The following is a 12062-nucleotide window of genomic DNA, read 5'->3' on the forward strand; positions in this document are numbered from 1 at the left end:
TGTTGTGATTGGTCAACCGATTTCAAAATGTGTAGAAAAGAGAGTAGAGATTCTCAGATTGCAGGCGGGGTTACCACAAAAGAGTTCAACTGTGACATCACAGTGGGAGAGAAATCTGAACCAGTTGTTCAGAGCCAGGCTGTAGGGTGAAGCCAGCTCAGGATAAACCACAGGGTGGTCTTTTTTCACAGTTTGTGGGCCGGCAGGCTCCACAGATACAAACAGTTATGTGCACAAACACTGAAAAAGTGATTTTTGCAAAGTATGTCACCTTTAAGAGTCTCTTGTCTCTCTATGAGCCTGACGCTGTACACGGCAGACAGTTATTTTCTTACAGTCTGTTTTGGTGCATGACTAAGTTGTTTGTTTTCCAAGTAGTGTGTTTTTCTCAAGTCCCAATAGCAAAGTTATATTGAAGCCAGGGACCAATATGACAAGCTATGAGCTAAATGTGAAGTACTTTCATATATTTGAGTGGAGTCAATAACTGTGGAAAGAGTAACCAAATTGATGCTGCCACATAGTCATACCTCCCATGATGCCCGTATGTTTGCACGGCGCTCTTGCAGGGCTGCAGCAATTTGTTAGTTATTAGTTATTAGTTGATTAATCACTGATTGGGCTGCCTGCGTTTCTGCCCACTGGCGACAGGCGTGCTGGGGAGTCATGTGATCTGCCATATGACTAAGGGAGCCCATGAAGCTCCTGTCACCACCGGGCTCAAACATGCTTGGCACAACACAACACATGCCCAGAGCCATCAGGCTTCCTCCAGTGTCACGTTATCTCCGACCATCTAGCTATTTCAGGCATGCCCTGTTGCTATGGCTTTACATATCGCCCCTCAATACACACACATACACGTACACACTCAACACTTTCGGGCTTCTTCTGTATCGGTTTGTCTCTTTTTGTTCCTGTGAATATTCTACATTGTGGACATCCTGCGCTCTCTTACTGTGTCGCTCGCTGCTTCGTTGTTTCTACCTGTGTTCTTATCTCTGAGGACGGACTCTGTGGCAGCTCATTACTCATCATTACTGTCTTGCCATCTCTCTCCTTCCACTGGAATCTTTGAATTTCGGTCCTCCTCTTGCTGCATCTCTTCCCTCTCTCCGGGCCGCGCGTTTAATCCGAAATATATTAAAAATCACAGTGCAGCTCCCAGAGCTGCAGTTTCAGTTTTATTTATTTGTTTCCACATAGAGGAGGATGCTTCACAGAGCCTCCTCGAGGAGGTCAGTAATGTGTTCCAAAATTGTGACCGTAGAAAACAAGGGAATTGTTTCTCTCTCTTTCCAAACCGACCAAAATACTGAGCAATATTATCACCCCCCCCACCTGACCCATCATTTGTGGGAGGCATCATTGTCCTTCAGGAGCACTATTGTCAATAAATCTGAACTTTTAGACATTTGAACTAAAAACAAATGGGTTAAACACACTACACAATAACCACCAGTGTGTATAATGCCTGAAAATGTGAATGTACATTCAGCCGGGGTTTAAAAGACAACTAGTGTACATGTTTCTGTCTCTTTTCTCCTCTTTTTTCTCATTTCCATTTTTAAAAATCAGGTGCACATTTCTTGGGTGTGCCCTTTCTTTAGAGCACGCACGCACGCAGGCGCGCACACATACAGGCCAATCAGCATCCTGTTCTGAGCGGTTGGCTGCCTAGCAACCAGACCCCCCAACCTGGACCCTCCCTCACAGGCTCACCAGCTCATGTTTCACTGCCTCCCACTGACATGCCACTTAGGAATGAGGACTCCGAGTCCATCTTCACCACCAACACCCCCCAGTTGTGGGAAGGTGGTATCGCCCAGACGTCTCCGGAGAGCCCATTTCTTATGACAGTCCTTTTTTCTTTTCTGTCTTATGCTGGGGTTGGTTTGTGAAGTGCTGTCAGTCAACCCAGAAGACGGGTTCTCTCCCAGGGGGGTGGACTGTCTCAGAGTTGAAAGAGCAAGTCTGAGTGTGTGCGCATGTAAAATGGATGTAGGACCTCCTTTAAATGATTGATAAATTTGGCATTTATATTTTTGGGATTACTCAATTAAGAGTTGATGTCTAATAAATGTAAGTGCCGAAAATAGTATGAACCACGTGGAGTAGGATTTTTTTGGGTAGGGACATTTTTGCTCGAGGAAGAAAACTAAAGCAGCAATGATTAGTCGACAATTCATTAGATGATTTATTCCATTTTCAACCTCAGGTTCTAAACATTTGCTGCTCACAGTGTCTCAGAAGTTTGTAATTCCATTTGTCATGTCCAACTGCAAACTGAATATTTAGTGATTTTGGAATGTTGATTCAAAGACAGAGATTAACCGACCGATAAAAAGTGATGAAGACAGTGATGAGAAACAATGGACAGGCTATCATGGGCAGAGCCATTAGAACATGTATACAGACTAATGCTGAGGAAAAACCTATCGAATTTTACATTGACGGGTTTGGTTTCGGTTTGGTTCTGACGAGATAGTGGAATTTTTCCAACTCTGTTTATGAGGCTGTCTCATACTGCATGATGTCAGTTGTATGGCTAATATTTCATGGCCTTCATTGTAGTAATATTTTTAACATTATTGTGTGTATGTGTTGGTCTTCTCGTGGATATAATTGTATAAGGACGTGTGTTTTTAGGCTCCATTTGCCCAAACTAAGACTCACTGGTCAAAACTGGTCTCCGTTGAAAAGCATTTCTATGTCCGACCTTGAAGGCTTTTACATGATTTACCCTTTCCTCTTGCTCCGCATGTGAGTGTGCGCCTGGAAGAACGTCTTTGTTTCAGCCTGTTTGACTGCATCTTCATGTCTCTAATGCTTTGCTGCATGTGAAACTGGTCTTTGGATTCTTCATGTGCTCTGCGGTCCACAAATTGTGTGCATCTCAGTCCACGGATCTCCCGTGTGTTAATCCAGTCTGTGTGTATGTTTTGCATGTACATGCTGCGTGTGTGTGTCTTGTGCAAAAAAAAAAAAAAAAGTCTTGGCTGTGAAATGAGGCGATTGGTGAAGTGCTCAAGAAGTAGGTCATAGCAGCCATCCCTCCCTCTCTCTCTTTCTCTCTTAATCCTCGCTCTCAGCCACACTGTAACACCCCCCCCCATAGGCCCACATTTCACTCTTCAGTCTCTCTCTTTCTCCATTCTTTACTTAATTATACGACATATGCCTCTTAGTGGAGCTTTTATCTAACGTGCCTTGCGGTGCATACATCTCAAAATGGGACGGCCCCCGGTGGGAGTCGAACCCTCCACCCTGGCAGTGATCAGCTCTTTGCTCTGCTAGCAGGTTTTCACTGGTAGCTGGGGGTGTTCTTGTGAAGTCGAGACCCACGTCTGTATGTGTTATGTTTCTGGGTCAAACATAAAATCAGAACATTTTATTTCTTGACGCTCATTCCTCAATTTTAATGTTTTAAATTTCTTTTCTTGGTTTTCCCAGAACTCAATTTGTAATCTTTAAACATCTTTTTCTTTTGTCCAAAGATATTAAGAGACAAGAGAAAAGCAGTAAGTCCTCGAGGTTCAGAAGCTGGATCCATGACAAAATGAGAGTTTTGCCTTTGCATCATCTACTTTTCTCCTTTCCTTTTGTTTTAAACCCAGTTGAAATTAAAAGAATAAACAGTATAACCTTCACGACGGGGGATTTATTGATGGTCTGTTGTAAAAGACTGCATTAGTTTAAACACGATCAACCTATTAAGTGAATATATATCACTGATATAAAAGTCATATATAGTTATATATTTCTCTAGGTAAATCAGTGGCCAGTCTCTCTGTTCCACTCGGTCTCCTTCCAACCTCTGTCTTTCTCAGGGTCTCTCGGTCAGTTGATGTGAGGACCTGGCTGCTGTGCGTGTCTGTAAGTGTCACACTCGTGCGTGCGGCAGAGATGGTGTCCAGCAGAAAGAAACAATATGAGAGACCTCGCTGTAATGATTTCCGTCTTTTCAGCTCTTCTCTCTTCTCCGTCGTTCTACATCAAATACAACATGTCGTTCTCTGTTCAGCCTGTTAACCTGCTTCTCTCCTGCTGCTGATGATGCTGATGTGGCCAGAGGCAGCGGAGAGGAGCGTGGGAGTTTTCCAGCTGCAAGAACTCAACAGATGCAGATCTTTGCTGCTATTAGCTGTGGTAGAAAGGAGAAAAGCAGCAATTGATACATAATCACAATATAACATATTTAATGACCCTTTTCACTTGATGTTCACTTTAGTCTGAAATGACAACGAACCCTAACCTGATTGGAGATAAATGCTGCATTAAAATCAGTATAAAATCATGGAAAATGCATTGAATGTTACGTTACCTCGATGGCCGGCCATCTTTAGAATTCCAGGAGAAACGTGACAATACGCATGCACAAGCAGTGAATCGACCAACGACCTCATTTTAATGGTTTCGTCGGATAATATGTCTCCTTTAATAACTTCACATTTAGATTTAGTAGATTCTGACTAAATTTTTTAAAAATCTAAATGGTTTCAATTGGGCTGCGCCTCAAAATGTCAGTATTAGCCAGGCTATAATTATCATGATTATTAATAAGCCTTTTCAGCTTCTGCTCTATTTCACATTCTAAGGTGGTGTCTCTGTATTGCTTTATCGCACAAAACAGGATGAGGACGCCTTTCTTCCAAAGTAAAAGCTTAGCTGAAAGCATTTCCAAGGACCATTGTAGAGCACCAAGCTTAAAAATACACAATATCACTGCATGATAATCGTTTTCAGTTAAAGCAAAAGAGGGTGCTACATTCCCTTCATGACGACAATGACCGGTGTATGGGAGGAGCGGTTTGAACTTTTAGATGCATCAACACCAGCAGTTCCAAGGGTGTGACACGGGAGAGTTTTCATGACTGCAGTGTCATTTACATTTACAACAAGATTTGAAAATTTGCCAACAGATTAGTCACTTTTAATGTTTTTTCAACCCTGATCTTTCACTTCTTTCCATTGGTGGAGTCTTAAAAATAGACGGGAAAAGGAAGCGAGGGTTCTGCGAAAGGTTTCCGGGTTCTTTTTGGCTCATCCTTGCTTCAGTGCCCTTGAGCCAAGCAACGAACCAGCCACCTGCTGCAGAGAGTCCGAGAGCACCGAGCGCGCGTCACCGAGTGTCTTGTCAGGAAGCAGGTTGCTCGAGCTACGGCGTGAGATGGTGACGGAAAGATGGCGGCCGATGTCTCAATGTGTGAATGACAGGAGGAGGCGAGTGAGAGACTGTGAGTGGAAGAGACGCTCCGATCGAAATGTCAAAGAACGTCTGAGTCATTACACAAAAAAAAAAGAGAGGGCTGTTTCGGGCAAAGATGAGGATGGGCGTGGGATTGTTGGCTGATGCCAAGCGATCACAGAATGTTAGAGTGAGATAAGAGAGACGGCCCCGAGGATGTGTAGGTTTGTTGGTTGGTCGCTCAGTCGGTTCAAAGAATTTGGTCTGGGTGACTATTGGATGGACTTGTAATACATCTTTTACAGACATTCATTATCCCCTGAGGATGAGTCCCGCTCACTTTGGTTGACAGTTGTGGTTTTGAGTGAAATGTCTTGACACCTTTTTGATGGATTGATTTAAAATGTGGTAAAAGATTAAAAAAAATTCATGTCCCTCTCGGCATGTAGTGTTATCTTTTTTGTGATCCTTTTTTCACACACTTTGATCTATGGCCAAAATACCGGTTATTGTTATTGATAATTAGCAAATTATACCTCTTGTTTACCCCGAAATCCACAAATTAGTTATATTAACCCTGAATCCTGCCCGTCCCCTTGGTACCGTGCTCCTAAAATAATTGATCTCATACACCACAATTAGTCTCTTCCAATTCCAAAATGTATTTGCTTTAATCCTGACTCCAGTTGATAATAGAACCTTATTTATAGACCAGTAACTCATTTGAATGCTGTGCATGTCATTTGCTGTGATAACCATATTTGATACAGCACCCATAAATCCCTACTGACCCGAGCAACGCGTGTAACCTGGCAGAGAATTGTCGGTGTGAAAGCGACTCAAAGGTTAACATCTACATAAATGTCGGGAAACTGTACAGTTTGTTGCATATTCACAATAGGTTATGCTCATATCCGATGCTGATGGTCCCGAGTGTTTAAGGTTTGAGTTGAGTCGGTGTGAGCCACCCCCCCTCTGCCATTAATCGATTGCGCCTCTCTCCAGCGCGACTTACTGTCTCCCAGTTGGCTTCGCAGTAATGCATTCGAGCCCAAGCAATTAAATTTACAAGCATTCAGCAGCTACTGCAGTGCACTCCATGTGCATTTTTTGCTCTCATATTCGCCATCCCTCTCCTAGACAACGGCCCGCTAGCAAACAGCCTCCCCCCGTCTCCGCTTTCATGCTGCTTGCAAGTGTGCTCCTGGTGCCGTCCTGTTCTGGGTGAGCCAGAGTGCTCTGCCCTGGGTGGTGGGCTGGAGGTCGGGACTGATGTGGGTGAAGAGAGTGTTCCTGCTGCAACACAGCCACCGCTTTGTCTAGACATTTCTCGCCCTTGACAGCAATTTCTGGTCGGATCGGCAGAAAACAAGCTTTCTGCGTGGGGGAAATTGGACTTTTCTGTGTCCGCAGCTTCTAGTCGCCGGGCATTTTGTGGCTGACGAGGGACAGCAGGTCCCACCTGTCGGGACCGAACAAAGCAGGGTTTATATTCTCAGTTTCATTTTTTTCTGTCAGTGCAGATATTGATAGTGTGCGCCCCAAGTGAGAACCAAACACTTAGGTATGGTGCATTAATGGACCCCCCCCTCTGTGACGGGGTAAAGGGCTGCTGCGGGTTGTCGTCACATGATGCGGGCCCTGTGGGCACCTGTTCTTCGTCCCAATCCGGCTCCCAGCGACTCTGATCCTCACCGTTTTGCTCCGTCACCTCCCACAGGGAGAACGGCCAGGTTGTCTGTCTCCGTTGCTCTACTTTGCGGTCGTTTCTGCTGATTTATTAGGATAAATGTATCAGTCAGGACCCCTGACCGCTGTCGCCACACTACGTCGTGGTCACACTATGCGAGGTTTTATGTTTTTGCCAAAAGTCAATGAAATAATAATCATTAGCATTAAATTCGATTTTTTACATTACATTCTTGGTGTTGCTTAGGTGTTGCTATGTCAAATCTGGGTGTTGCTATACCAGGGATATGTTTCTGTTCTCGGAAGAAGCGTTTCTCATGCTGATGCCCTTTAGGCCCGACTGTGAGCAGGATTTTATTCTGTGCAGCTCATTCCACTAAGTAGTTCCTCCTCCCGGGATGAAGACGTGCTCATCAGCGGAGTCAGCCAGTGTGGTGCATTGTGGGAACGAAAACCTGCAGACTCTGGGTCCGCGACGGTGCTTGGGCTGAGAGTAACCGCAGTCAGAGGGTGCCGGCACTTCTCTACACGGCGGACACAGATTAAAGGGCGTACCTGCTGCTTCGGCCCTGCCAGTGACCCAACCGGCCGCCTGGCAGGACCGGGCCAAGGTGCCAGGGTGGGTTTGGGTCCTGGCTGCGGGGGCTGGACGGGGAAAAGCTCAGTTGCGTAAAAATTCTGATTCACCATTTCTCTGCACAAACACATGGTTGTTGGTCAAACTGGAAAATAAATGGGTTGTAAACATCGGTCCACACTGACAAGTTTTGAGGAGTTTGATCCCAGAATTGGATAAAACACTTTTAAAATGCTCATTGGCAAAAGAAAGGGTGTTAAGTGCTCTTTACGGGTTACTGGTGGAAATCAGAAGTCACCTCAGGATCTTTGCTTACATACTTGGGGTTCGAATTATCTTTTTATCATACTGGAGGAGCTAAAGCCACTCTTCGTGTAGAGCTGCAGGCATCAATGATCCAGTGGCTATTCAAGAGACAGCTAAGAAAATGTACTTTACATCAGTATCAGTGGTGTTTAGAGCATCAAGTTAGTGCTGGAGTGATAGGTCGAGTAATAATATGGATTTATTTAGTTAATAAGGCAAGAAAGTATGATAATCCAGATCCATGATCTCAAAATAAGATTTTCCGTTTTCTGTTGTTGTATATTGAAAATCTCTGTGTAGGGTCTGAAAGGAATAACACCCATCACCTTGGGCTTTGTGGCATCTCCAAGGGACTTTCTCATAGATCAGTCGATAAGGAACACAACTGTTCCTGTCTTTTTATACCTCTAATGAACCTTCAGAGCGATTTCAATGTCAAACACAGAGCTGATAGTTTTCCTTCGCGCCGAAAACACCGGAGAAGACGTTTAAACCAGTTTTACGGCCGAGCCGATGCCTTTTTTTGTACCGCTCCGTTTCCACCACGATGCCTTCGTCGATGGGGTTCACCTCCCCCCACTCAGTTTCCTCTCTGCTGACTCTTATAACCTCTTGTTCTCCTCCTTTATCCGACCCTTTTCGTTTCAGTATGACAGGGAGCGTCACTGTCACTCTGATTCTTCTCTGTAATCTTGTAATTGAAGTATATTCTACTGTGGCCTCTTCTAGTGAGGCAATGTGAATTGAGACGTTTTTTTAATGAGGCAAAATGTATTAATTTCTGTGCAATGATTGTTAATGACTGCAGCAGCTGTGCCTTGGGATTAAATGTGTCCCTATAGCTTCCCTGTTAGTCTGTGTTAGCCTGCTCATTGCCCTTTAGAGGCGACTTTGGGCTAATCAATAGTATCGGTTGAATATTCCCTTTGTGTGTGACATTTTCTGAGCGGCTGGAAGGAAAATTGTGATCTAATGAACATGCGGAGGAGTGATGGACTAGTTTTTATTTTTTCTTAAAGGGACACACGAAGACAGGGGGAGTGAAAATCACACTCTGTTTGAGCATTAAACCTTATTTTCATAAGTGCACATGATCCGGAGTTAACAAATCCATATGTATGCCAGTGAATTTTGTTCAAATGTTGCCGTCAGCTGTAACACCACGTCCTGCCTTACAAGTCATAGATGTACCAGAAAAAGAAATGGATAAAGGGGAACGCTTCTGAACTCTGAATTTAAAAACCACACTAATGCCCACGCTCACAACCTGCCTAATTTAACTTGAGTGGGCGATGGCTTAAGTGTCGCTGGGACATTATCTCCGTCTTCGGCCCACGATGCGCCGCTGCTCTTTACTCTGACTCGTAATTCAGCGGCTGCGTGGAACGGGCATCTTAATGACCCGTCAGTCGGGCTGACTTGGTCTTAATACCTAAAGACTTGAGAGTTGGAAACGGTCTCTGAGCGAAGGCCCCTGAAATTCCATCCTTCCCCTTCCTTGCATGTCACTCTTTTACTCCGGTTTCTTCTCCACCCTGCCCATTTTCATTCCAACCTTTCTGTAATAACATCACATTTGCACTTTTTTTAATCAGTAATGTCTGACAAAATGGTGAACGCTCAGCATTTACCCACTGCTTTTGCCCTTTGACAAACAATTTGTTTTTTCCTACTTGGAGCATCGCAGTGTTGTTTTTCAGTCTATATTTGTCTCTCTGTGTGTGTGTGTGTGTGTGTGTGTGTGTGTGTGTGTGTGTGTGTGTGTGTGTGTGTGTGTGTGTGTGTGTGTGTGTGTGTGGGTGTGTGGGTGTGGGTGGGTCAGGGTTGCTGAGCTCTGTGTTTTTCAACTGATGTGATATCAGAGGAGCAGTTGGACACAGTTCCTTTGGCTTGTACTTCGGCCTATTTCATCTCACCTCTCCTGCCAAGCAGGTGGTAATACACACATTCAGGCCTAGTGCACCAGTGTTGACATATACCGAGGTGTGTGTGTCTGTGCGTGCCCGTCGCTCTTAATTGGTTGGATCCTAAAATTTTGTATTCATCCATGAACCAGTGATAAAACATCCTCACATGTTTGTGTGTGTGTGAGAGAGATTGTGCTTACAGATATTTTTCCTCCCAGCATGAGGTTAAATCAGCTGGACATAAAGTGCTGTCAAACATTTAATCCGAAAAATAGATATGCATGCGCATGCCTGCTCCACAAACTCTGAGACACACACACACACACACACACACACACACACACACACACACACACACACACACACACACACACACACAAAGTAAGAAATAAACACACTTGCGGCCCTATCAGATGTTGGGGGGCTTTTTGTGCCTCTGCCCACAGGCACTATGAGGTTTAATCAAGCAGCAGGCCTGTGTTGGTTTACTGTGGCATTATGGATAAAAATAGTCTGCAAGGAGCTGAGTGTACTGGGCGGCCGGGCCCCTCCACACAGCTGCAAGTCATGCTGTGTGTGTGTGTGTGTGTGTGTGTGTGTGTGTGTGTGTGTGTGTGTGTGTGTGTGTGTGTGTGTGTGTGTGTGTGTGTGTGTGTGTGTGTGTGTGTGTGTGTGTGTGTGTGTGTGTGTGTGTGTGTGTGTGTGTGTGTGTGTGTGTGTGTCAACTAGACTACATGTTTGTGTGCTTGCTCTGATGTGTTGTCCTCTGTGTTTTCATGGAAGTGCTCTGTCCTGCATTATGTCTTCAGAAAGAATATTTGCATTTCGCTGAGGGATTGCAAAGCTCGTGGGCTTTAAATCTGTGTGTGTGTGTGTGTGTGTGTGTGTGTGTGTGTGTGTGTGTGTGTGTGTGTGTGTGTGTGTGTGTGTGTGTGTGTGTGTGTGTGTGTGTGTGTGTGTGTGTGTGTGTGTGTGTGTGTGTGTGTGTGTGTGTGTGTGTGTGTGTGTGTGTTTGTGTGTGGTGGTGAGTCCGCACAGGAGATATGCATTAAGATTAATTTTTTTGGGAATTCCAAGTCGTGCTTTGTGGGTTCTTCAGTAGCTTTTATTCGCAGCCATTCAAATTTGAAATATCAGCGAATTTTCTTTGAACGCTTCTGTTGTCTTGACACGTTTGCGTTGAACACTTTATTTATTTTCCAAACTGCCGCCCCCAGTACATCATTATTAAACCAAACCAAACACTTATTTGCTTCATTTTTTAGAGCAAGATAAGATTGTATTAACAAACCTGTATGAAGCTGCAGCCGACACTCTTTTAGCCTCACTCCTCATTAAGCCTTTAATCAGGGTCCCCAGTGCTTCTACATCACTAAAGCTCACCCATCAGTATGGACAGAGGCTGTTTCCCCCCATTTCCAGTCTTTTGTGCTAAGCTAAGCCAAGTGCCGCCCCCCCCCCCCCCCCCCGGCTTAACTCTTTGAAAGAAAAAGTTCAACTGTTTGTCTAAGTAAGGAACTTACTTATGTAGATCCAAATATCAGAAATAAAAAGGAAAACAATATGAGCCCCTTGTGCTCTGCTTTGTTTGGATGGTCTTCTACAAACTAGTAGCTTTTTCAGACAGTCAGACTGAGTACACGGGTGGGATTTATTTTTGTCTGTTGAACTGAACTAATTGCGCCAACACACAAAATCTAAAAAGAGCTTTATCCCCAACCTCGTCAATTCAGCTGTAAAAAATAGCGGCAGTTTATCACGAACTTTGCACTTGATACACACAAAACGCCAATTATGCTGTGTTTTCGTTCCCATCCCTGACTTCACCTCAGGGTGGAAAATCCCCGTTAACAGCAGTTCGGACCATCATGGGATACTGCAGCTCTCCTGAAACACAGACAAATGAAATCCTCCCAAGGCTGGAGCCATTGAAAGACCATGACCAGCCCATGTTTAACAAGCCCTGAGAAAATTGGATTTCCTTGCAGGTTTCAAATTCTTCAGAGGCTGCGGTGAAGGAGGAAGCTCCGTCTCCCCTGTCAGCGGGCGATTGGCTGGCGTCCAGCGCCTCATCGGAGCCCTGAAATGGTCCTGATTTATTGGGGATGCTATTGTTAGTGAGGGAGAGATTTAGGAGGGGAGGGCGAGGAAGTCCTGGGAATGTGGCGTTGTGATTTTCATCGGTTAAGTGCGTCTGTGTGGGCACGAGGGGACTCGGTGTGCGGTGATGAAACATCACATGACCACATAAAGTGGGTCTCTGTGCTCATTCACATGAGGATTACTTATCATCAGATCGTAAGCTACTGTCTCACACAGCAGATAACTCAGCTGCGGGAATGTGTGTGTGTGTGTGTGTGTGTGTGTGTGTGTGTGTGTGTGTGTGTGTGTGTGT

General features: G+C 44.8%; 1 protein-coding gene across 3 annotated transcripts in view; it reads left to right on the forward strand.

The window, feature by feature from the left end:
* cttnbp2 (cortactin binding protein 2) overlaps positions 1 to 12062 on the forward strand; it is a 76492-nt gene that overhangs the window by 12226 nt on the left and 52204 nt on the right. The window lies entirely within an intron of this gene.

The sequence above is a fragment of the Scophthalmus maximus genome, chromosome 7 (assembly GCF_022379125.1).
Source record: "Scophthalmus maximus strain ysfricsl-2021 chromosome 7, ASM2237912v1, whole genome shotgun sequence".
Lineage (NCBI taxonomy): Eukaryota > Metazoa > Chordata > Actinopteri > Pleuronectiformes > Scophthalmidae > Scophthalmus > Scophthalmus maximus.